We start from the raw sequence: 27,748 nt of genomic DNA on the forward strand, positions 1-27,748 counted from the left end.
CAAGGCCCTCTGTAGGCAGGGACAGACTTCTGAAGACCCCATAAACACATTCCTTGTGTCATCCCTTCTGGGCAAACTGCATCCCTTTCTCATCTCATCTGAAATACACGGGCATGTGTTTATCTGACATCAACGTAGACCATATTTGGGGAGATACATACCTACATCCATCCACAGAGAGGTCAGAGCACTCTCAATATTTTGCAATCAAATTGTAAACAAACATACAAGTCTAAAGACAAAAGAGAATTCTATTTTAAGTTTTGATGTTTTTTGAAGGGGAAAAATAATGATTCATCCCTTTAACTCTGGACAGTTTAGGAAGCACCCATGATGATTGTTTCTGCAGATTTGTGAAAGACACATTTCATTTCCCTGTCCATGTTGGATATGACGCAAACTACGCAGATACAGTGCTTTTTCAGACACAGCTGGGGCTCGAGTCCCTCCATGGTTGGAGAGGTGAAGGAGAGCTATAGACTATGGTTAGAATTTATCATCTAACAAGATATATATAAAGGGAGGTGAATCTGAGAAGAGTTGAGTGTTGCTGGAGGTCAAGTTCCTTCTCCCGGGGTTCTAAATGGTTCCCTGGCTCAGTTTCTCCAAGTAGTTTGTTCCATTATATGTTGCTTTTCACTGGCCATAGGGCTGCATGGTTTAATAATAATGGCAGCAACCAGTTCTGGAAGCCTGGCCACATGCCAAGCACCATGCTCACCTTCTTGCTTGGACTATCTCATGGAACTATCACAACTCTGAGAGGTGAGCGCTGTTATAGTCTCTGTTCTACAGATGTGAGGGTTGAGGCTTTGTAATCTGCTCATGGTGGCTCAGCTGGTAAGAGGCAGCATTAGGGCTCACAACCAGGTTTGGCTAATCCGAAAGCCTTCACTCTTTACCACTGCCATGTACTACCTCACTGAGTAACCTCATGCACACGTGGAGCAAGATCGATGACTTGATGCCTCATCTGAAGCTTCAAAGCCTACTTCAGCCTCCCAGGGATTCAGGCCTAGGGAATTTTCAAAGCTGTGGCTGGTTGTCAAGCATCACTTCTTCTTCACTTCCCATGGAGAAATTAACGTGTGTACAGACAGTCTGGAGGTAAGAAAGGCCCTCTTTCAGTTTCTGTGTGTAGGGCCTTCTCTGTCCCAGATGCAGGCAACCCAGGCCAAGTTCAAAAGGCGTTTGCCTCCCTGGAGAGTGCAAGAAGGTTGCCAGTGACCTTCCTTTGGCATGCGATATTAGCATCCCTGGTCTTCTATCAATTACAAGTTAAATTTATAAAAAGAAACAAAAAACAAGAACACGAGCCTAACCTCCCTTGACAAAGCATAATGCTAGTCAGCATCTAACTTAGATTAATACCCTTCTGGGCCACCAAAGATCATATTATTATGTTAGGGACATAATAGCCACCTCCTCATGCGAGAAGAATTCACATTTTTTGAAGGAGGGAACATTGCTAAATCCAATGGAATCTAGCCATAATTGTGAAATTTCAGGCATCAGAAGGACTATTTTTTTTTGGCTGGGGGGACTCCAAGGAGTCCTTCAAATCACATCTCCTAGCAACTGCCCATTCTGACTCTGCACAATGCTTGCCCTGCCTCCATCTGAGGTGGACAAAGCACTCTACTCAGCTACATACCTAAAACAAACAAATCTGCAGGTGTGAGCTCTCAACCACGGCCCAGAGGAAATCTACATTGGGCTGAAAGCCAAGGAGAGGGCACAATAATCAAGGATTCATTAGGTGTCCATTGGGCGTCCAGCCCTATCACCACGGACCTCCTTCCTGTCACGTCCTTATTTCCCCAGTTGCATGGCAAGGGGCATGTGTGCTAGTATAGAACATGGGATCTACTACAACCAGTCCTTTGTGCTCTCTGCAGAAATGAGTGAGGGGGCTAAAATGTGTCTGCAAACAAGTCAACTGACAGTTTGACGGTCATCAGATGTTGGTGTGCAAAAAGAATTTTTCACACTTTAGATGCAGCCAAAGGCCTAAGTAAACAGCTGCCCATTTTTAAAACATCTCTTCCTCCCTATTAGAAAGTGGGAAGGGTTAGTAATCAGGCTAGTGAAGAATTCTAGAGAACAGAACCATAAATTCTCATGAAATCTGAGTTCTGTAGCCCAGGAATAAGGAAAACATTGAGTTAATATACAGAATATATAAAGAAAGGCAGGGCTGAAACATTGCTCAAGCTTTGGAGTTAGACGGAATCCCACCTTTCCTTAGAAGTCATCTGATTTTTCAGCAAATTACATAACCTCTTTAAGCCTCAGTTTATTCATCTGCAAATCAGAAAAGATAATAATTTGTAAGTCCTAGGCTTGTTGTGGAGATTAAACGACATAATATATAGGAAACCTTTAGCAATGTGTTGGGATCATTAGTAAGTAATTAACAAATGGTCAAGCTTACTGTTAGCAGCCTAAGAAAAATTACACTTTAAATCTTAAAACAAAATAAGCCATATCAGTTACTTCAAAGGAGCTTAATGCAAAATCACAACAATTTCTAAGACAAAGCTCCTGCCTTGCAAAGTTTACAAACTGAAAACATGGACAGGTCAAGAAATATAAGGTTCAGAACATTTCTCCCACAAATCTTGCCACTTCACGGCCTTGCTGGAGGAGAAGCACTTGCTAACCCCAAGTGCCTCCCCCACTCGATGGCCAAATCACTCTGCACTCACAAGGGTGCCCTCTTTGTATCACTGTAAGAGGCCACTTTAAGAAGCAGCGTTGGTTATAAGCTACAAGAGAATGTGGAAGTCAATGGAAGATTGTTCAGTTTTCCTAGGATTTCTTTCCAAAGCTCAAGATTGCTTTGTGGGACCAAAAGGAAGAGAGAAAATCCTCTGAGGGATTCCCAGGCCCCAAATGCACGTCTTCTGGCTATAGCGAAAGGATTCTGCAAGCTCACATGACACACTGGCTGCATTTTACATAATAAAGTGCTTCAACTCCAGAAACCATCACACAAAAGGTCTGCAGAACGTGGTATGAGATATACCAAGGTATCCTTTCAATAATTCTGCCATTGCCATTTCAAAACATGTTTACTATTGTCCTAAGTCATGCCTGGGTTTTATCTTGGGTGAGAATTGAGGGCAGTGGATGCTATTTGAAAGGTTGTTCAACTGGGATCTATAGGGAGGCCAAAATTTCCAAGTAATCACTCATCCAGCAGGACCCTAGGGCATTGACCCAGCTCCATCTCATTCCACTCCTTAACTTAAAATTACAGAAATAATTTCTTTTATTGCCAACCAGAAAAGTCTTATCTCAGAGAACCAATGTTTTACAATCAATAGGCTAAGTATACATCCTCTACCTAAATCTGCAAGAGTCCACTACTTTTCTGGTGCCAACCCCATTGTCACAAGTGTCCAAATTCATTTCAGAGACATCAGTCCATCTTGCTTGAAAGTAGCAGCTTTTTAAAAGCTATATGAAATAAGAGATGCAAGTGAGGAAACGCATCAACCAAAACAGAGGGCATTGAAGTGAAAGCTAATTATTCAAGCAAGGACAACAGTGCTTACATACAATTTAATAGAATAAAATCTCACTAATTCCTCCTAATTGGAAGAAAGATCGGTATGACTGAATAAAAAAATTAACAACTGCTTTTCGAGAGAAATGCTGATTTATTATCTACAAAGATATAAGGGAAGAAAGAACTCTGCTATACGTGTGTGAGAATCTTGCAAGAGATTTAAAAATGGATATTCTTTTGTAATTAGTGCATTTGTTATTTGAATACAAATAATTGTCCTGAAGTAGCAGAGATTGGTACTAATTTGCTGACATGACCCCACAGAACAGTGCAACCATTTTCTCTTTTTGTTTTATAAATCCTCCCCTCAACCCACACTATGCAAAGGTAAATTTTAGCTTAACATGATTAAATTAAGAAAATATATAATTAGTGAAGCCAACACTGAAGGGATTTTATTGAGAGAGGAAAATGCTAAGTGTCTTATTTCTTCATGCTTCTCATCTGGAAAACAGAAAGAAATTTCTCTAGGTGTTTCATATAACTGGGGGACCACGTAAGAGCAAATAGGACTCCAAAAAATATCTCCCCATGCTCTAAACATTGCTAGTTCTCTACCTTTCTAGGTGTGGAACTAGACTGAACATGACTCAGATTCGATCTTCACCCAAGCCCACGTTCTTCCTTACCCTAAGAGCTTAAAACTCAAAGGAACTAAATATTCCTTAAAAATATTGGCAGGTCCTTCTGAAATTGAGAGAAAGATTGGAACTTCCAGAATCACAATCCCTCCCAAACTGATGGAGACTCTTAACTTGTTTGGTATCTCCTGGGGAGTTAAGGAAAGCTCTTATCCTGACTCTAAGGGTTAACCGATGTGAACTTAGGAAGTTATTTAAACTCTCTAAGCCTCAGTTTCCTCACCTATAAAATGAGTGTAATAACATAGTAACAGTAGGTCTCACCTGGGGTTGTAGTGAGGTTTAAATGAAATAATACACATAAAGCATTTAGAGCAAAGCCTAGCATATAGTAAGCACTTGACATCATCATCATCATCATCATCATCATCATCATCATCATCATCAACATCATCATCATCGTTGTCATCATCATTTTACTTGGCTTTCAATGTAATTTCCAACACCATAAACTAAGACAGTCCTTTCATCTTCCTCCATATTCTGATTCCCGGACACCAATAAGCACCATCACCACCCCCTCTGGGAGAGGGCCTGCCTGCTTTTCCAGTGATTCCCCCTTCTGCCATATCTGCTGTTCTGAGATGCAGTAGCATCCACCAGAACCCACATGTACCCCTGATAAAGAAGTGTTCATTTGCTAGCTGCTCTATATTGATGTGTTTACTGTGAACAAAGACATGAGAGGGAGACGGAATAAATCAGAAGCACTTCAAGCAGGTTATTTTCCTAGCCACTTAACACATTATCTGCATGCAGCTAAGGACTGTGCTATCCAAATATTACGTAAGAGGCCAGGGCCACACCTCAGTAAACATTCTATCTGCATTGTCTGAAATGATAAAAAGTGTCTCAAAGTTGGAATTGTTCAAATGCACTTGGTGTTTTTCTCCTTTCTTCAGGCCCTACCATCAGTATACCAACTTCCTAATTGATTCCCAAAGGACTGAAAACAAGTAACTCACACCCACAAGATAGCTCCTAGCCCTGTTTCACCTACAAGGCAAGTGTCTTAGTTAACTTGGACTGCTGTAATAAAATACCATAGACTGGGTGGCTTAAACAACAGACATTTATTTCTCACAGTTCTGGAAGCTGAGAAGTCCAAGATCAAGGTGCCAGCAGAATATTCGGTGAGGGCCCTCTTCCTGGTTTGCAGATGGCAGCCTTCTTGCTGTATCCTCACATGATGGAGAAAGAGAGAGCACTCTAGTCTCCCTTCCTCTTCTTATAAAGGTACTAATCCCACCATGGGGGCTCCACTTTCATGATCCTATCTAAATCTAACCCCTCGCAAAGGCCCCACCTCCAAATTCCATCACCTTGGGGATTAGGGCTTCAACTTATGAATTCAGGGGTGGGGGACCCAAACATTCAGTCCACAGCAGCGATAACAAACGGAAAATTCAAAATATAATTTTAGAAGCAGGGTCTTCTGTATGAAAAGGTTACAGTGACACTGTGGCAGGGCTCCTCAAACTTTCCCTGATGTTCAATGGCTTTTGATCACCCTAACATCTTGTGACTCTCAATTGAGATAGAGAAGGAGATCTGCAGAAAATGCAAGCAGGAGGTGAAGACTTCTGGCTTCTGGATAATGCTCCTCCCTCCCTGATGGAATTCCTCAAGGAGACGATCTTGGTTGCAAAAGTAACGGGTTTGAAGGTCAATTGTGTAAGGTTTCAAAACTGACTGATAGAACACAACCCTTGCACTAGGGAATCATACACAAAGTCACAGGAATAATCAGAGGGCTGTGAGAGAAGCAAAATTCCTGAAGTTCTAATAATGCTATTTTCCTCATTTAATCCCTACAGACGTTCTCTTCTATTTGGAAAAAGAAATTGCTTTTTCTTTTTTGGTACCAAAGCACTGAAAAATGTTACTACTGATACCCACAACTAACAAGGTAACCTTGAGTAAAAGCAGTCTATTTCCCAGATCCTCAGTTTTCTTATTCATATAAAGAAGAGAGCATTACCTCTTGGATTATTTGAGGATAAAATGAGATGATGAAACAGTACAGAGCACATGGAGGAAGCTCACTAAGGTTAGTTCTTCTGGGAGAACATTCTCTCCCAGCTATTTTCTAGGCCCTGATGTTCAGTGTGCATTTCCAGAGTCAGCATTCACAGAGCACATGGTTTTCCACAGGAACGGTGACCATGGTGCATTTAATTCCAAAGCCGGTGAGCTGACACTGTCCTTCAGCTGACTTCCTGGCACATTCAGGCCTGAGTCCTCACTCGTCATCTTAGTAATAATGACGTAGGTGTGCTGGGTGAATATGTGTCACGAGGCAAAATCCTCCCTGCTGAAGACCCAGAGCAAAGAGCTTCATCAAATGCCACAGCACACCTTAGCCCAAGGCTTTGCTCCTCACTTGTCTGGTTCCTGAGATGTTTAGTTTTTACCAAAGTCAAAGCAAAAGTCTACATGTAGCTCTTGCATGGCAGCCTAGAGGTTGCATTGAGGGCGCTGAGCTTCAGGTTTCTTGTCTTCTGATCTATGTGTTGATCAGGTCCTGCATCTGAACTAGGTGCTAGTTTAGCCAGACACATGTTAACACTGACACAAGGGTCCTGTAACTTTTTGGGTGCTCACTGTAAAACAGTGCACTGAGAAGAAGGCGGGTAGGAGATACATATCTAGATAGATAGATATAATTAGATGTAACATTATATATATTTATAATTTGTATGTATACTTTATATATTTTTTTCTAACACAGACTCTTAGAATTGAGAGGAGAGTGATCTTCTGGTCTGATATCTTGTATCATGGACTGAGCAGACTAAGGCCCATGAAGGTGAAGGGTCTGCTCAGGATCACAAAGCAGACTCAGAGCAAGAAGTCAGATCTTCTTCCTCCCCAACAGGATCCCCATCCCATTGGCATAGCACGGATGAACAAGGAAAGGATAGAAGAAGAAATCTGAAACAGGCCAAGAAGCTTCTTTTCTCCTTAAGAAATTTAGCCTGGGGCTTGCAGTAATGCTGTCTGGGACATAAGGATTCTAAAAGCCCGTTCTGTAGGGCAGAGCCTACTGCTGAGCCAGCTGCAGACATAGAAAGCCCAGCTCTAAGCCCCAGCCCTAAAAACTGATGACACTACAATTTTATGATGAAGCTCACACATGAGACAGAGCTCTCGAGGCATCTCTGGCCCAAACCACAGCCCTGGAGTGATGCAGGATGGTAATGTGTATTCTCTCCTGCTCCTATTAGCTCCTCGCTTTTGGTAGCCACTCAATGGGGACCGGCTGTCAGCAATTTCCTTCCTCCAACAGCTGGGAGATGGTTTTCTGCAGTTAGCTGCCATTTGCTTCAATTATGTGTATTAATCATAGCCTTCGTCCTGATGGTATTCTTCAGGAAAAAAAAATATCAAGGCTTTTGTTTTTCCACCAAACTGCTTCCTCGCTCAGAACAGACTTCAGCAGTGGCAAGAGAAAGGGAAAATGATAGGTCAGAGGCTATTTGGGCTCAAGTGCAGCAGTGGGTGGGTGGATGGCAGGGGTGGGGCAAATCTAGCCCACTGAAAGCAGGGAGGACAATAGTGCAACTTGGGGACAATGACATAACACCATATGGTCTAACACCATCAACACACAGAGATCCCGGCAGCAGAATTTGTAATGATGTGTAAATGTCATTAATTCTTTCATTACACATTAACTCATTTATTCAGACATGTATTAACTCCCACTATGTGCCAGGCTACATGCTCTTCCAGGAACCTTCAGTTGTGTCTTAAGTAAGAACAAAACCAAAGGGAATTGGGAATTATTTCAGAGGCAGAGTGGCATTGTCTCATACTACCCTTGTCCATCTGTGCCTTCTTGGACCTATCATCCTCTCATTTTTTATTTAACAAATATTTATAGCAGTTCAGCTCTGAGGCAGGTGGTGAAGCTATGGGCTGAATATTCGCTGGAAAACAAAGTTGCCATGGATGTTGTCCTCATCAATCTTGCCATCTAGTGAGGGAGACAGCCCTCAAACAAAGGGGCCCACAGGTAGACATAACTGTGAATCCTTTTTAGCTCTGTGAAGTCAAGACCATGGTGGTATGAGAGAAAAGAGAAAGGGGGAGGGGCTAATTTAGACTGAAGGATTACGGGTGTCCTCTTGAGGAAGCAGAATTAAAACTAAAGCCGGAAAATGAGCATAAGTTAACCATTGGGAGAATGGAGAAAGAGCCAAGTTAGCCACTGGAAGGATGGAGAAACAGAGATTGGCAAGGGCAGAAAGAGCCTGATGAGTCTGAAGGTTAATGGGGCCAATGGATGAGGAGTAGGGAAGAGCAGTGTAAGATGATGTTGCAGAGGTGGTCAGGTGCTAGATCAGGCTGGGCTTTGAAAACCTTGTCATGGAGGTTGGACTTTATTCTAAAAAATATGGGAACCATGAAAGGGTTTTAACCTTACAGTGACATGGTATGATTTATACTTTAAAATGAGCACTCTGGCTGTTATGTAAATAATCAATTGTAGGGGCTAAGAGTGAAGCAGGGACACTGTTGCTAGGCTTCTATAATCATCCAGGTGATGAAAGACAGTGGCGTAGAACTGGACAATGACAATGGAGATAGACATGTGGGTGGACTTGAGTTTTATTTTGGGGATAAAATCTGTTCATCTCTTTGAGCCCTGTATTCTTCTTACTTATGACAAAGGATCTAGTAGTGGTTGCCTTGCCAACTCTACAGGATTATGATGAGGACTCAATGGGATTAAAGTGTAATGTTGTGGGAGTGAGATACCACTATTATTGTGGTATTGTGACCACCATGATACCATCCACTTCCAGTTGGTTCAAAACCTCAACCCATAAAATATAATCAGTCTAACCTAAGCAGGGCAGTGGGAGGAGTGTCCATATATTTGTCAAGTTTTATCTGGCCGTGAACCTAATGGAAGGGGATGCATATCTGGGTTCTGCTCCACCTGGCCTCACACCATTCAATGGAAGGAACTGGGCACTGCAGGAGGCTTAGTCATGCCTCGAGGCCCCTGGAGTCCCGCCAGCTGCTGAGCCCCCATCTAGTCTATTACCACAACAGTGCCCTAAATTGCATCATAAGGGACCACGAGAGTTCTCTCATTACCTAATTCACTATTAGAGAGTGCCTGGGCAAAATTGACCCAGAAAATTGCCATCTAGCATGACCCTATATTCTTTCAGAATTCCCAGAAGCAAAATAATGCCACAAGAGATCAACAAACTTAAAGCGCAAAATATGTTTTCTGTGGGGCAATACAGTTGTGTGTGTATATACAGCAAAATCTGATTTGAACGTGAAGTCGTTGGAGGAATGATTCAACTTTTAAGAGCCCAAAGATTTCAAATGTTTAATATTTTTAAGGAAATATTTCTAAAATGTATTGCATGTTGTCCCTGTCTTAGAGCAGAGTATGTTGGGCAAAACTTGCATAATTAAAAAAAAATTTTTGTTGGTACAATATCATTCTGGTTATGCCACTATCTTTCTAGATTTCCTTGGATAAATAACCCATTTTCTCATCTATAAAATGAGGCTCTTTAACTAGATCAAGGCTTAGCAAAGTCTTTGTGGTGAAGAACCCATTTTGTTTTGTTTTTTAAATTTCCAATCCATCAAGCCAATACATGGCGCTACAGTACAGAACAAGCTGTTCACGCCACGTGTGATTCACTAAAGTGAATTTAAAAACACTGAATTGGTTTATACGCTGTTCAGTGAGACCAGTCTCCAAAACGGAATTGCTATCAAAGTGTTTAAATGGTTACCCTCAGTTTCAATATTTATATCCTCACATATGAATAACAAACAGTTCTTGGACAGTGCTGATCTGCAGGAAGCACTTTGAGTAGCCCTAAGCTAGACGATCTCTTAGATGCATCCAACCCGAAGAGTCTAGGATTTTATGATCTTGATGAACATCAGTTATTTCACTGGTGCTTTAATAAAACTACTAAGACATATTAATCCCTGAAAATCCTTTCCTTGAGTGCTCCATGATTTCTGAGTGTGCTTTTCTAGTTTAAGATTACACTTGATTCTCTTGAGTTCTCTTGAGACTGTTGCTTATGCCCAGGAGATTCTGTCTCCTGAGCTATTGTGTTAGGATTTCCTTCTGTGGCCCCCCCTCACAGTACGTTTGACCACTTCCAACATCCTCTACCAATTCTACTTTCTGTCTCTAGCCCAGCTCTTGGCTCTTCTTCCTGATATTAAAACTAAGCCCTAAGTCCTCTGGCTGACCCCATTCCTTTCCTACGGAAGAAAGTTCATGGGCTATGAGACAATTTTTTCCTCTAGTTTAAAGGTTATGCCCCCTTATCTCTGGCTAACTTTAGATTCACAATTGTCTTGGAAGTTCCAAAATTCCAACAGCTAGATAAAGAGCTTATTATTCTTACATTTCCTTGAATAATGAACAAAAACCAGATAATGGGACAATTTCTGAATAGTCTTCTAAATGCTAAAAATCTAATTTTAAAATTTATCAAAATGATAAAACATTTAAAAATATTTCTCAATCCTCAAAGCGCTCGTCTCATGAACCAGACACTTTTGCTTTTTAAAGAATAAAATATAACTACTAAAATAGTATAAATACTGAATAAACATGTTTTCTATTTTTATATTATAAACCACTCTTAGATAAAGGATGGCAGTAAACCCACTTAAGAACTTAAAGCAATCAAGCAAATTAGAGGGGGGCAGAGAGACAAGAAAGCAAGAGAGTTAGTTAGCACAGCAGCCCTTCGGCCAAGGAGTTGCTTTTCATGCAGCAAGGATTTGGATTGATAGACTGCAAAAGTGGAATAATCTCTGGTTCCTGCCAGTTCTAGCATCCCATGACTGCATGATACGACACGAAGGTTCACTTCCCTCTGAAGAACCATCCACAGGAAACAACCACACAGGGACTGAAAGCAAGCAGCAACGATCAGAGACTGTCCATAATTTTAGCAACCTGATTTCCTTAGCTTCCTCACCAGCAAGAGAGCATTTTGCCAGAGGCCTATTTGAGTTTCCACAGCTAAAAATGAGTATGACCACCAGAGAAGAGAACCTACAGAAAGAATTTCAATGTGCAGGAATTCCAAAAAAAGAAAACATCATAGACAGAAGAGGAACAATATAGAATATAATTCTTGTTTGAATTGGTAACAGACCAGTTCAAAAATCTAAAACCTTGAGAGGGTCACTTTTCCAAAGGGACATATCTGGCAAGTGGCAGAGCAAAAACTCTGGTTGGTAAAGCCAAAGCCGGTGGGTGAACCACTATACTGTATTTCCTTGTCCATACAAAATTTTGCACACATTTTCAAGGAATTCAGAGATCTCAGGTGGAAAACCCCTGCTTTGAAATACAAGCATTGCTCTCCTTATCAGCACAAATCATTCTTTCTTCCGATTAAAAAGCCACTGTATTTATTACTCATACTGTACTTCCTCTAGATATCCTATAGATTTAATGCTTTCAGTTCTTTCCTCATCAGCCATTACCAGAAATGGAAACATAACTGGAACATCCATTCTTGCTCCATTTGTAACACCCAAGACTAAATGAAGTCAGGAACTTGAACCCAGATCTCTCTAGACTTTAGAGAGTCCACTAAGCAATATTTCAAGAGAGGATGGGAGTTCTGTGGAGATCCAATCAAGAAGATCTAAAAAGAAGAAATCATCAACAACAGCAACAGCTTAGAGGAAGGCTCCAAGTCCATCAGCGATGCCCCTTGGTTCTCAATGTAACATGTGGTCTTTTTGGCAAAAGAGAAAGCTAGTGTTCACCAAAATGCGCCCACTTTCAAGTCAAAGAGTACACCGTGTCCCTTCTGTGTGCCAAGATTACATGATTACATAATGATACAATGGGAGGTAATGAGCAGATAAAGATGTATTGGCTTCAAAAAATTAAAAACAAAAATAATCCAATCTTATCAACAACCCAAGGCCAGTTGGCAGGCAGAATCTGCAAGAGGCTATTAATATAAGTAAAGAGCTAAAGACCTTCCTTGTGAAGAAGGTCCAAAGCCTAGGGGACTTGTTCCAGGCTGAAGATTATTCAGTATGAAACAGAGCCGTGAAGAAGTGAGCAGGAATCAGTGACTCTGAAGTCTCCATGTAGTAGAGAGGAAAGAATCCTGTTTAAGGGCCAGGAAATCTGGGTTGAAATGAAGGTTCTCATACTTACTGGATCTTGGGCAAATTTTTCAACTTCTCTGAGCCCTTTTTAAAATCTGTAAAATAAATATCAGCACCCAAGCCCTACTCATCTCACACAGTTGTGTCATCATCCAAATGAGAAAAGAAAATGTATTTGCAAATGCTTTGTAACTTGTAAGTCATTATGCAAATAATTGCTATTATTACACACGTATGCTTTCATATATACCCATATGTGATTCAGGGAGAGAAGAAAAGAGGAAAGGAAAAATGGAAGGAAGCAGTAAAAAAAGAGAAGCTATAGAAGGAAGGCATGGGAAAGAAAGGAGGAAGAGAGCGAGAAAAACTCTGCCATGGAAAAGAAGGAATAAAAAGAAAGGAAGTAAAGAGAAATCGGCGCTGGTACAGTAACAAATAAATCCCCCCAGCACGACAGCCTTCTGCTGAAGCATTTCATTTTCCCAAACATAATGGTGTGTTATTGCCCATTATCTGTTCTGTCAGTGCCAGAGTCGATATTAAATGAGGGGCAGCTGCATTTAGCTGCCATTTTTCAGCTGTCTTCACGTTGCCATGGAGACCCGGTTGTTTCTGGGTGAACCTGCCAGGAAAGCAAGGGGAGTCAGGTGGAGGGGGAAGCAAATGCTGCGAGGGGTTGGGGTGTCAGGGTGGGGAGCCAGAGGAAGGCCAGGGGCAGGGGCAGGGGAATGTGACAGAAAAAAGGATGGCGCGGAGCTGTTTCGTCACGCTCTGCTTGCACCTGATAAATCAGCCATTTCGGAAACACAATCTATATTCCAGTGGCCCCGCGCAGCAGATTCTCCTTCGTGTTGCCTCTCAACTCAAATTCTGTAGGAGCTTAGTGGATCTGGGCTCTAAATAGTCACCGATTCCTTCTTTCTACTCCGTCCACTTCTCCCCACCACCTACTGCCTCACCTCCATGCTAGGGCCAACCTGAGGGAACAGTTTGGGATCTCTGAATGTCCAACATTCAGAATAGAAAAATCAGTTTCACAAAGGACATCCATACCAGGGCTCTGCCCAATCTATATATTTTTTTCTAGAAAATATTTATTTTTTCACAGAATTATAGGTTTTTTTAATTTGAATAGGCCTTTAGAAACCAACGAGTCAGGTTACATATAAGGGAAGTGGGGCTGGCGTGAGTGACTAGCACAGACCCCGGAGTGATGGGCCTTGAGAAAACTGGTGAAGATTCTTCACCCAAGAGGGGTGGCAGTCCTTCTGCCTGTGGAGGAGTAGGAGCCTGGTTGGCCAGATTTTCTGGTTTTTCAACAGAATCCAAAAATCTCTATTTTTGGGTAAAATCCCAATTTTTAAATGTTGGCTCAACTTCTAAAAAATATTTATATCTGTATGCTAGTTACATGGGCTGCCAGTTTGCAAGTGGACTTAGTCTAACATCATTTTAAAATGAGACTTAGAAAGCTGAGAAGCCTGACCAATCTCTTCACCTTCCCAAATGTAACTCTCCCTTCCATAAGGTAATCCCTCCCTCTCTCTCGCCCTTTGTCTCTCTCTTTCCATTCCCCCCCCCCCCCTTGTCCTGTTACACTGTGGGAGGTAAAGAGGGCTGTGAATTCACTTTTCCAGGGGTCCCCAGTTTCACTGGTATAATGTATGAATTTGCTTATGAGACAAATGTTTCCCAAGAGCCCTAAAAAATGTGTACTAGGTGTCAGAGGAGACCACAGGTTAATTTCCCATCAGCTTAAGCCCTATTGACATCTGTGCCATGCTTTTTCCACTATAAATGCCCTTTTCTGGATTTTAATTACAAATTACAAAAATAAGAAGCACTTAACTAGGTGCTAAAAAGTGTTTAACATATACTTACTTTGTTTTTTTTTTAATAATTTTATTTCTTTTTCCCCAAAGCCCCAGCAGACAGCTGTATGCCATAGTTGCACATGCCTCCAGTTGCTGTATGTGGGACGCGGCCCCAGCATGGCCACAGAAGTGGTGCGTCGGTGCACACCCAGGATCCGAACCCGGGCCACCAGCAGCGGAGCACGCACACTCAACCACCAAGCCACGGGGCCGGCCCTAACATATACTTTCTTATTGAATTCTCACAAGAACCTTTGAGTCATATATTATTATTACCTCATTCAACAGATGAGAAAACTGAGGGTCAATAACATGCCAAGGTCCTACGACTAGTAAGATGCCAGGCCAGGAATCAAATACAAATCTGTCAGACCCTAAAGTTCAAGTGATTAACCACTAAGTTGTACTGTCTTCCTTTAAAATATAGGAACATTCCAGAGCCTAGTTTCAGGATATCCTACTCATTTCCTTTTTGACCCCATACTTTAGTCTGACTGCTTTTCTTGGGGCCTGGCTTACCGCACCATCCTCATTAACAGTAAGTTTAATTAATAACATCTTTCATTAGAATCCTGACTTAGAGTTTACTTTCACAGGCCCCATCTCATCCCTTCTCACTGACATTATCTCCTGACACCTCCCCACCTCCAGCTGGTCCTTAACCACTTCCTCCTCCAAATTACTACCAGAGTGATCTTTCTTTCCACATGAAGACATGATCATGTCTTTCTCTTCCCTTAAGTCAATCAAAGTCTCCAGCCATCAGTTTCAGGATGAATCTCCTCTCCTAAGTGAGACATTTGAAGCCTTCAGATCTCACTTCCTCTGTGATCTGGCCCATGCTGTCCCCTGAAGCATCATCCACATTCACTTCCCCCAAAGTAGCCTTAATGCCTGTAGTACACACCCACCCATAGCTTCCCAAATATTGCAGATGGCTACATGCCTCCATATGCCAAGTCTTTTTCCTGGAATGCCTCTCTCTCTCCCTCTTGTCTATGTGTGCCCTGCTCATACTTCACAAAACAGTTCAAACCTCATCTCCTCTAGGCAGTCTCTGTGATCTCCACACCTAAGTCAGATGTCCTTTCTCCGAGTGTCCTCGACCTACGGGGACCTCTGTGGTAGTAAATATCATATCACACTGTAATCTTCTTTGAGGGCAGGGACATTGTCTGAGTCACTTGCCTCTGCATCCTGGCACATTGTGCATTGTCAATAAATAATTAGCGAATGCATTACCCATCTCATTTGACAAAGAAATAAGGTTATTTCTAAACCTGTACACACATCTATCCCTCACATTAAATACAACTGATCGAGTGACAAAGGGATCAATAAAAAGAGTTTCCTTGCCCACACTACACCATGCACCAGACTTCCTAAAACAGTGCTTTCCTGTCAATCACCATGCCCCAACTAGTGAGGATTCAGTGCAGTACGTACGTAAGTAAGCACATAAATATATGCATACATAAATGAGTGGGTCAATTTATTTAAAAACAGTAAAGAGTTTTGCCAGAGGTAGGGGATGGAGGGTGGGAGAAATGGGTCAACTGTTTTTATTTTTTTTCTTTAGTTTAAATAAATTGAATTTAAAAAAAGAGAAATGTTTTAATACACAGTGACATCTGGGATATATTGGTTCTACAGAGCGGCTTTGGATGAGAACAATGGTAGCACATCTCTCCTTGGCTGAAGGTGAATTCTAGGTTAGAGTGTCCAGAACACAGCTGGATGACAGTTGTGACATTTCAGACCGACACCAAGGACTCCATTGTGACCTCTGATGTCAGCGGACAGCAGGTGACTGCTATCGCAGACATACACAGATTAGAACTACTACCATCTCCACCAACATCCTCACGGTCCAACTTCTGTTTCATGTCTCTGGCTCTCTCTACGCCTCAAGATTTTTCTCTTAGCAAAGGGCATTTCCCTCTTGTCTCTATTTTTTTCAATCCAAAGGCTTAAAAAGAGAATTTTCCCACATCCCTTACACACTAACCAATTTCTCAAGCTTCCCCTAAGAGCCACACCACAACCCCCACCCCTTGCTTCATGGTGCCCAGAAGAGTACTTAGGATTGTTTAAAAGCCAGCTCTTTTACTCCAGCACCTTAAAAGTCCTAAGCCAAAAATGTCCCGTAGTGGCAGAGGGGTTCTGTGAATATTTGAGTACTTGAGTAAGAAGCATAGACTGTCATTTCCTTAAAGAAACACACACATTCACAGAAACCTCAACATAAACCATGGCTTTAATTGGAGAAGAGCAACATATCATGCCTGGTTCTACCATTATTTATCAGAATGGAATTATCCAGGTTCACTGAAATAAGAAATTTGAGAGGAATAAATCTGATTGGAAAGCTCTCCATGATAAGGTCACTAAGCAAATACTCTGCCTTCTACACACTTGTATCCTCAGCCTCTAGCACATGCCAGACACAGAGCAGGTGCACAGTAATAGAACTGACCTAAAGAGGGGTTAGGGAGATGTCCAGATTCCTCATGGCTGGACCAATGATTATAGAATGAGCAAGATCATTGTCTCAGGACAGTGGTCCAGAGCCCAGGTTTGCCTAAAGAGACAGTTGTCCTGCCTGTGTTCATAGACCTTGGTCCCTTGGAATTAATAGAGGAGCTAGCTCAAAAGAGGCAGGCAAAGAGGATGGGGTGCTCCCTGTGGAAGCTTAGCAGGAAAGGAATCCATATGCAGGATTCACCTCTGAATCCTCAAACTATTGATCTTCTTGTAATTATGTCACTGGAGTGAATGCTTTACATTAATAGAGATATCACTGGGTACTCCAAGGTGTAGGCAAAGAAGCGCTTTCCTGGGGTTGAGATGGAGCCCTCCCTCCACACTGCTAAAACCTAGCAGAGGCTCCTCACAAAAGCTTATGTCAGCCTGAGATCCAACAGACAATGCAGCTATGATCGTAAAAATTCTAGGCATGCCAACCAGAATCTCAGGGAATTCACCCTAGGAGGATGAGGAGCAGGAAAATGATGAAGACTACTTAAAACCATAGAAGGTTAGGGAAAATGCTTCCCCCTCAATAAATAAGGAACCACAATTTCTGTTTAGACGCTTAGGTATACACATCAGTTGAAAACAATCACTGTATTTTTTTATTCCCCAATAAGGCTTACTCCGTTTGTGAAAAATGACATATTTTGGCTTTGCAACAGAGAGTGTATGATGTTTGTAAATACAGTGTCAGTGCTAAACAAGAAATGCCCCCAAGTTGACTGTCTCCCCTGAAAGAAAGCCTTCATTGAGGATTGGAACGTTAAACTAGTAGTACATTTGAGCTCAAATAATATTTATTGAGTAGCTAGGACACCACTTTAGGCTCCAGGACTATAGACTGAAATAAGACATGGCTGTACCCTGAAGAAATTCCCAGCCTAGTGGGAGAGAGAGTAAGTGTTCGTTTAAATAAAATGTGCTCTCAGAGTACAGAGCAGGCAAATTCAGCAAAACTAAGGAAGGGGGCAAAGATAGGCAGGGAAGGTTTTCTGGATGGTGAAACAACTCACCTAGCCTAGATGAATGAGTAAAAGTTGGCTAGGGGAAAAGATGGGAAGAATTTCCAGGCAAAGGAAAATGCATGATCAAAGAAAACTTAAAGTTGGTATCTCCTAGCTAAAAATGCTGGATGAGGACATGGCCTTGTCATAAGACCACAAAGGAATCATAGGGGAAAATAATTCCAGAGATATGCATTGAAGACAGCTTGTATTTATAGAGCAAATCTATTTTTTAGGTGTTAATGTGTAAAGCTCCAGAAAAAAGTGGTTATTGCCATAAGGAGAAAACACATCCCTTTGATTTTTCTAGTTTAAAGAAATTCATCTTTTCTTCCAGTCTTATACCTGTGTCCCTCTTCCTGCTTGATCTTTTTTCTCTCTCTCCTTTTCATTCTCCACCTCCTCCTCACATTTTTGTGCTGCTTAAAATATCCATCATCTATCTTCCTTCACAATTTGTCATTCCACTGATCCTAAAGAATTCAAAACATGCAGACGCACATGCATATACACTCACACACCTACAGTCAATGAAAACTCCATGCGTTGACCTGTGTGATTATTTTATTATTTTTTTAAAAAGCTGATTGCAGCACCCTTCATTGGAAAGTGGTTCCAATATTTACATGTAGACATTTTGTACATCGATGAAAACTGAAGCCTTTCCCAACTTGTTAAATATGGTTTACTATTACACCACTTAACGTGTGAAATGTGATTTTTCTGTTTGTTTTATTTTTTTAAAGAAATCCCAACAAATGTAGATGTTTAAATATAGCACTTTTGGCTCGTGTTTGTAAAGGGTGTAAAATGAGTAAAGATTTGATAGAAAAATACCCAGAAATGGCGTCTCCCATATTTTTCATGATCATATGTAATAAAGCTCCTTGCCCAGGAGCATTTTTATATGACATTAAACTCCAAGATCTCACAGGGTTAGTTTTGATCTGACCTGAATGTCAAATTAGGGGCCAGAGACCCAATATATATTATTCACTTGGATTTTTTCCCCTCTGGATTTCTTTTAACATTCCAACGGCATTGCTCAAATAGAATTTCTTTCTCTTCTTTTTATAGGGCACAGTCATTTACTTCCAGCAGAATCTGCGTGTTAGAGTTCAGCTTTTCCCTCTGCGCTCCAAGGAAGTGCTTTAACTTATACAATTATATGTCAAGATACTAATGACACCTTGTTCTTGGAGAGTGAGAACTGTTACATCAAAGGTGACTCATCTCATCAAAATACAGCAGATTCCTCTTGACCCTGATGGAAGACGATGGCTTAAAACTCAAAAGTAACAAAGACAATCTGAATCAACCTGTGAGGAGGCAGGTGGGGAGGCAGTGGAAAGAAAATAAAAATCCTTTGACTTATGCTATGTCTCTTTGGAGCCATGCCTCCAGGAAAATGCTCTGAGAGAAATCTTTGAATGTGAATCTCCTAAGCTCACCACCATGTATTATCTGAATCTGGTCTTGAATATCCTTTGAGACTGTCTGGAGAGGTAGGACCCAGTATTCAAGTCTCTGGTCTGTCATGACACCAATGTTGTAAGGATGTTACTAAAAAGAGGGCTGACTTTGAACACGGATCTCTATTGTTATTCAAAACTGGGTTACTAAAAGGGTTCTTCCAAGTGTCTGAGGCTGAACAGCCTAGAGGGTACAGAGGTTTCTTTTGATACTCCCTTATGGAGACCACCAATTGCAAGTCTCAACTGAGGGGCTGTGCCTCTTTGTCCAATTAATGCCTTAACTCCTCTAGACTCAGATTCCTCTCCAATAAGATAAATGGCATAAGACGATATCTAAAATCCTTTTCAAGGCTCACAAGGAGCTTTGTTAGAAATAAGTTAATTGTCACTTTTCTCCCTTCACAATAAAAAGGAGAATAGATCTCAGAAACATTGGAGGAGATTTTGCCTTAAAACTGAATTTTCTATTATAGTGGTTGGTACTCAGTTGAGGCCTTTGATTAGAGGGTTCCCTTTTCACACTCTTCTTGGGGTTATTCCCCTGTACAATCACATCATAAGCATGTGGGGATATCCCTGTGGCCCTCCTTCCTCTCTGCACAAAATAAACAAATGAATGGTGTTTGCAAGTTCACCAAAAAAAAATGACAAAGACAGAAAAAGAACAAGTAGAAAATATGGGAACCAAATTCTTACTTTCACAGCTGTGATTGATATTACTTCATTTACTATGACTCCGCTTAGTCTAGGAAGGTCACTCTTTTTAGCTCATGCAGTTAGTCTAGGTACCTCTGACCCTTGAGGCTGGCCATTTAAAGTCAAAAAGGTCCCAGCAGGCAGGGAGAGGTCTTGTCCTAGTGATGTTGATTGGTATTAATCACAGCCCACAGTCACAAAGAGGCAAGCAGTAAAATGAACACGTGTAAGGCAACAGTGGCTATTATCATAATTCCTAATTATGACTGTTTAGAGGTCTCTCAAGGAATATAATTAAGTTTAACATGCCAAGAGATAAAGAAAAAAATATTAATCCATCTTCTGCCCTCCCCTACCACCTGCCAATAACTCCTCTCTCTTCTTGAATTATCTGTAAGATCCTCTACCCTTGCTCTGTTTTTTCACAAGTGGCACTGTCAAAGGGAATTTATTCTTCAGAGGACAAGGCAGTTGGCTGGGAATTCCCACAGCTGCTGCAGGCAGCCCAGGATTTCAGTTAAAGGGCTCTTGATTGCAAACCTCAAGACTGAAAAAAACTCATTACATGATGAATATGAGGGTCCTTGTGAAGGAAGCAGGCAGGCCCTTTAATGCCATGAAAACAAACAGAGGTGAAGGGAGAACAACAGAGAGCAATGGAGAAAACCTTTGGGCATCCTGGAGAAAGGCAAAGGGTATGAAGGAATTTCCGGCCTTGGCAGGGCGCATGCTGCTTCTAACAATTTTGTTTGGAAGTTGTTATTTTTTTTTTTAATTCTACTTTTCACTACACCTCTCAAAAAATAAACAAAAAACTGCAAACAAAGTTTGGAATTGGGAGACACTGGGGTGCCAATCTGCTGCCTTGTTACCCCATGCTGAGTACAGAACAGGCCTGCAGACTCCTTATGCCCCCTGACCCTAACTCCCAGACTAAAGGCCATGGATGAAGGGACGCTGTCATTTCACTCCTTCTCCAGCTAAGGTCACTCTGAATGTGTTTCTCTGATGCCGGACCAAAGTGGGTTTATGAGACATGACTTACCCCAAGTTCTCTTTAATCAAGGACTCTAAAGACACCAGGCTGGTTTAGAATGCCAATCATCACTCCTAACCTTTACCAGGGGTTCAGGGTCATGAGAAATCAGAGGAGGGATTTGACTCTGTTTGGGTCTAAACCCCCTAGAAATGGGCTCGTTGCTCCCAGACCAGATCTCCCCGAGACTGGAAATGTCTTCAAGTCATCTGGAGACTCTATGGTTGCTCCTCAGTTCACTTCTCATTCAACTAAAGCTACACTGACCCAGAGTGATATACAGACATGAAGAATTAAAACAATTACTCAGTTCACTTTCTTCTGTGTGTCACTCCTGCTGGTCACCCCTGCAACCATCAGTAATGATGAAGGAACCCAGGTGACCTGGATAGAAGGCCAAGAAGAAAGGAGAACAGAAGTGATTAAACAATGAGTCAGGCTCTAAAATCCAAGGCACAGGTCACTTGGGAGAAGTATATTTTGCTTGCTTTTAGAGGTAGATTTCCTAGGAATTAAAAAAATAGCTAATATGAAAAGCAAACCAAACTTTCTTCCAGGGAGAAGCCTCTATATACTATATATATTCAGAAAGAAAATTTTTTTCTGAAGGTGATAGCACCAGAAGTGATTTCTATAGAATTAATCACTGCGAGTGTTTGAAAGGAGGATGGCAGAAGACATTGAGACTCCTCATGGGCTACACGTTGCAGCACGTCCCAGGTGACTTCATTGTGATTCACGCAGAACAACAAATCTTAAACCTGTGTCCTTCTAAGGATGACATCCCGAGGTAGGAAAAGTAACTCCAAAGTAACTGTTAACATTTTCCCAACCTTCTGAATGACCAGACTTTCTGAGATAGGATCTTAATCTTCAAGGAAAAACTCAAAGAGGGAAGAATATAACTGAGCATGTTAGGAACCTAGATGGGAAGGAGAATGAATAAAATAAACTCTTTTCTAGCTATATCTATACCAATTGGTAGAATGGACCAAGATGGAAGAAGATGAGGGTGCCAAGGAGTCTCCTTTCAAAGTATCAATACTCTTTAGGCTATAGAAAGATGAGAAACTTTCATGAAGGACTACGCTCACTAGCTAGCCATAATAGGAAATTGATTGTCATAAAGAAGCTCTACATTTTACTCACAAAGTTGCCATATGACCAAAACCAATGGCTCTGGGCACTGTGTGAGAACTTCAGGAAGTAGGGTCGTCTCACAGATGGATTTCTTTTAACCTAGGAGTCCACTAAAAGGTGTTTGCTGGCCTTTCTTCCACCCATCAATGTTACTGTAATGGCGTGTGTGAAGACTTTCCATAAGAATGTATATTCCATTAAAATAAAATTTGGTTTAAAAACTATATCCAGATTTTCTTCGAGATTAACATTATCCAGTTCCTAGACACATAGAGGCAAATGTCAGACGCCAAAGAAAGTTGATGAGACCCTGAACTAGGCCTAGTATAGTAGACAAAGAGATGAAAAGTCAGCCTGGAAAGATATTTGAGAAATAGAATTGCAAGACCTGGTGACAAATTAGAGGTAAAAGGTAGAGGGGCCCGAGGGATAAGTAAAAGGAAGAAGTGCAGGCAATCGCCAAGTGATGGAGTAAATGGAAGTCTTCCTTTCTCTCCAGTCATTTCTACTCTTCTAATGAGAAATAAAGAAGTAACTTTTGTGGAGGAGAGAATGAATTCAGAATTAGATGTATTATTTGAGGTACTTGTGGGACAAATAAGTGATGTCTATTAGGATGCTGGAAATACAGGTCTGGAGCCCAGGAGAGTGATTCAGGCTGGCAATTTGAATTTGAGGCTTGAACATTAAGGTGATGGTTGAGATTGTCCAGAAAGAGGATGTTAGGAGAAGAAAAAGGGGGCCAAAGACAGAACCTTCAGGAGCACAAGCACTTCATAAGCAACCAAAGGAAGTCAAGTGCTACAGGTGAATGAAGGAAGAGGGCAATCAGATGTCTCAGCTGCCAAAGGTAAAGAAAGTATATCCACCTGTAAGGGGATGTGGTTCTAAGGCTTCTCACCTCTGTGATCAGGTATGAACATGGAGACCAGCATTACTTGGAGGAGGGGGAGGCAGTCTCAAAAGGACAAGTACATTTCTGACTTAGAGTATATGTAATAGGGCAGGTTCTTAGGAGTGAAAGAGAAATAGCTAGGAGTTGGGGCATTTTTAGCACCAGCCAGTCGGAGCCACCTGCTCTGCCATAAGTCGCAGCCATCTCCCCCTATTTGTGCTGCTGTGTAACCACCAGATTGGGAACGAGAAAGCTGGGCAAGAGGAAGTAAGTCAAACACTAGTGGCTCCACTGTCAAGCACTCAAGACCAGTGTCGATGTAAGAAAAAACTGGGTAATAAGGGAATTTGTTCTTCAGGACCTCTGTACACCCCTCTTCCTATGTGGCATCCCATTTCTTATCCCTAAAGTACACATGACTGAATCTAGTTTATGGTGGTACTTCAGCCATCTGTGAGCTGGGAAAGAATGGCATGACTTGCAGTGCAGTGAAGCTTCCAGAAATTTCTTAAGTCACCTCATGCCATCCACTGCCTGGCCCAGCCCATAACTACAGCCAGTAGCACTCCATCTTCCCCACCATCACCCAGCAAGCCTCTCCTTATGCAACCCGATTCCCTTCTGCTGCTGTTTCTTATCTTTCCTATCCACTTAACCCTGTCCCAGAAGCACCACAGGTATCCCTGGCATATTAGCTCACGAGGGCTTCCCAAAGCTAAAGAGATTTTTGCGTAGAGTGAAAATTGAGTGATCGGATTAAAACACAATGTCAGCCTATAAGAATAAAAGTCAGCAGGATGGAGTGAATGACTGAAACGGAGGTTGCTGGTGTTAGGGGTAGGGATGGGGGCTGCAGAGGTACAGAGTAAAAGAGGAATCGATGGTGATTCTGGAGCTTTTGAGGCAAGAAGTGTGCAGGCAAGAAGTATGGGCTTTGGTGTTGTAGAATCATCGGTAAAATGCTTACTTTTAGGTGAACTGTCACTAGAAGGCACCAGATTATTACATGTTAACTATATACTGGGGAGAGTAGGGACTGAGAAATGAGATTAAATTTCTATTATGAAGTAAGAAAGGTAATTCAAGCTCCTCATTTTCAAAGGAAGAAGTGCAATATGCCATAAAAGGGGATCACTTAAACCCTCAATAGCTTTACCAGCATAAGGTACTTCTCAAACGTTCAGAGATGGAAAGCCACTGTTTTCAAAGAAGCCCCCTCCAACACTATGAAATGTCTCATTTCCTCCCATTTCCTTTCCATGACTTACGCCTTTGGAAGGGGAAGTAGAAGGCGAGGAGTTTTGCTGGGTGAATTGGTCATACCTGCCCATAAGATAGGTGAGCTGGCATACCAAATTGGCCATGTCCCTGCCTTAGACTTTTGGACTCACTCCTGGCAGTAGAGGTCATGCTGCACATCTACTCATCCCTACTCATCTACACTCTTCAGCCTGTCCATCAGTTCATGCTCTTGTTTAATTGCCTGCCACAAAGGGCAAAAGTCAGAGTAAGGAAACCCTAGGAGAACTCCTCGCCTAAGCCCAAGATCAACAATGCCCCTGTGACGTTCAGCAACCCATCTCTTTTTTGCAACTAGAGTCTAGGGTTCTAGCCTTCTTAGAATAATCTCTACCTAGACTCACCACCAATTTTACCTGAAAAATCATTTGAAGTCTGAACCACGATAATACATTCTGCAAAGACCCTGAGTCCCAGCGATGCAAATGCCCCCAGACTGCCTTGCTCCTCTGCAAACCTTAGCCAATTACTAAGATGTTGGTTCCTTCTGCTACAACTGCATATAACCCTCTCTTCAAAGCCAAATGTTAAAAGGCTTCATCCATATTAACCAGCGCCCCTTGGGAAGTGTTAATTGGAAAAACCACATAACGATATCTGTTTGTTAGAGACAACATCTAACCGAGGCAGAAGTGACACAGCAAATGTGTAACTGTGACAGCAGATTCCAGGTGCCTTAGCTACCCCAAAACACAAACACCTGACCTCAGAACAAGTAGACGTATTGCATCTCTGCAGCTGGGTACTATATGACGCTGAGCAAAACAAGACCTCTCTGCGCTGCAGATCTGACCAAGAAATAAGAGGGATGATGCACCCTCTGTATCATCTCAGGTCAGGAGTTGTGCTGAAAGGAGTCCCCGAGCCCCCTTAATGCTCTGTGTTCCAGGGAGTCTCAGCTATGCCACCAAGAAGTCTAACTGTGTGGGAGTGGATGAGCATTCTGCTCCTTTCTGGCCACTAGAGGGCAACAGAGTCACATGCACTCTGCGGGCTCTGGTTCCATCACCCGAAAGAGGAGTCAATTGTACACAGATACACTGCCATGTTCCTAAAATTGAAGGCTATGGTAATTATCCATGAAAATGGGGAATTCAGGGTCTGCTACTTTGTAAGGTTGTCCAGGCTCTGCTTTATCTTGTCAACCTGTCTATTCAAGTTGGCCCACAGCTGTGAGCCAGTGACCTTTTGAGATCTGCCACTTCAAGGGTGAGTTTTAAAGTCCTCGTGCTTCTAATTCCACTGAAGCCAGCATCAGTAACCCACCACCCATGTCTTTCCAGGATGGCAACAACCTGCCAAGAGAGATCAACCCCAGCCGCCATTTACACCCTCTTGGCTCATGGACATTGTTGCATCCCCTTGACCACGGACATGGACACCCTTGGATCATAAACACCCTTGACTTCCCCTGAACCATGGCCACCCCCTACATCCCCTTGAGCACGGCAGCCCCTTGCTTCTCCCTAAAACATGGCCACCCCTATATTCTCTTGGAAGGACTTAGATTGATGAGAAAATACTGAGCTGGGTTGAGGGTGGTAGCGATAAAGGAGAGGCTTCTCTGAACAAAATGGAAAGAAGAAAAGTCATCCCCAATCCATAATCTTATAGTTTGAAAGGCTCTTCAAGATATCTAGTTCAATCTGCCTCCTTCACAGGCAAAGGAACTTAAGCCCAGAGAGTTTTCATGGCTTGTCCAAGGTCAAACAATTTAATGGCAGAGCCAGGTCCAGTCCTGAGGTCTCCTAGGTCCCTGGGGTATTCTTTCCTCTACCCCATGGAGGCATGGGGCTCTTTGTGGGACACAAGATGGGGATGTAGGTAGAAACTGTAAAAAAAGAAAAAGAGAAAACAGGGGTTTCATCATGTGCTGTGCAACCAGATTCAGATGCCCAAAAAGAAATTGCAAAGGGCTTTGGGGTCATGAGAAAGATGTTAACCAGTGACATCTGGGGAAGGTTTGTGGTTGTAGCCAATAAATCAGGCAAAGCAAGGCAGCCTATATTTAGACCCCATACTCAAACTGTGGAGTTAGGGAAAGGATTTTTTCAGTTTTTGTAATCACGTGATAGTGCTTTAGGATAAATTTAAGACAATGCTACTTCTCTCTCCCTGGAAGAAATAGGATCTTATCTTTAATGACAGAAAGGAAAAGATTTATTTTCTCTTAAAGGAATTTCAGACACCAGTGAAGAGTTTGGAGAGACATTTCATGCAGGGGGCTCATCTACATATTTCTGAAGTCAGATCACAAAGCTAACCTTTTTCTCAGCCCTTTGTAGAACACAGATCCTGCATATATTACAGAATCCAAGACTACCTCATTCCCCACAAAATCTTCTTTAGCAATGTGCTGGCCTGTATCAGATGGTGGTCAAGATATGGCCCTCAGTATCTTTTCTACCTTTCAGGGTGGGAAAAAAGTACAAGAGTAGCCCCAACATATTCTGTTTGTTGATCTGGAACCCTGGGACTTGCCCAGCCTCCTCTGTGTTGTCCAGTGTCAAACAACAGTGGAAATTTTTGCAGCTCCCTCCTTGCTATTTGGTCTTCAGTGGCCATTACCTGAGCTATTTTCTCCCTGTTTCCATTAATTAATTATTCTGTTTAGGCTGCACCCTCAGATCCCTGGCAGGTGTGGGAGGAGGGTAGCAACTTCATTAATGAAGTTATATTACTTCTAAACGTAATGACGATGCAAGGAAGTGAACAAAGGACATTTGAGTTACTGAATAAGAAACCAAATGTCTCCCCACCTCACTTTAATAATTCCCAGGTGCATCATGGCTGTTTTCTTCTGAGTGACCTCTTGAGGTCCCTTACAGCGCTCTCTATGGCTCTTTAAGACTATAATGTACAGAACGGTAATGGTTCTGCAAATTGGTGTTGTCAGGGGCAGAATAATGATGGTTTAGTTTTATTAGTGGTATAAGGATTAGTCATAACACATTTACATAGGACTTTTATGAAAATGCTTTCACATCTATTATCTCACGGAATTCTCACAACAAACCTGAAAGGTGGCTGGAGGAGGTACAGTCACCTCCATCTTACAGAGGGGAAACCACAGAGCAGAGAGTTAGCTAACACCTCTACTGCACCCAGGCCACTGGCCTCTGAGATGGAGTTCTTCATCTCCCCTCATTAACAACAGCCTAAATGGCAACGAGAGCTGGGAAAAAGCACTATCCTGATGGGATCTCAAATTTCCATTTTGATTTTGGTTTGTTATCTGGAGGTACAGTGTGGCAGTAACCCCCAGGGCAGAGATATAATTCAGAGGAAGGAAGCAAAGAGCAGATTGCACTGTAAGACTCTAACCCAGAGTTTCTCGGCCTCGGCACTATTGACCTCTGGGACCAGAAACTCTTTGTTGTGGGGCTGTCCTGTGTACCATAGGATGTTTAGCAACGTCTCTGGTCTCTACCCACTAGATA

The 27,748-nt window shown here is 42.1% G+C and overlaps 1 protein-coding gene across 1 annotated transcript in view; it reads right to left on the bottom strand.

The window, feature by feature from the left end:
* The window catches only part of LOC106801185 (neurexin-3-like), a 439,076-nt gene that overhangs the window by 87,447 nt on the left and 323,881 nt on the right, over window positions 1–27,748 (bottom strand). The window lies entirely within an intron of this gene.

This window comes from Ceratotherium simum, chromosome 24 (assembly GCF_057802395.1).
Source record: "Ceratotherium simum simum isolate JZ-2026a chromosome 24, ASM5780239v1, whole genome shotgun sequence".
Lineage (NCBI taxonomy): Eukaryota > Metazoa > Chordata > Mammalia > Perissodactyla > Rhinocerotidae > Ceratotherium > Ceratotherium simum.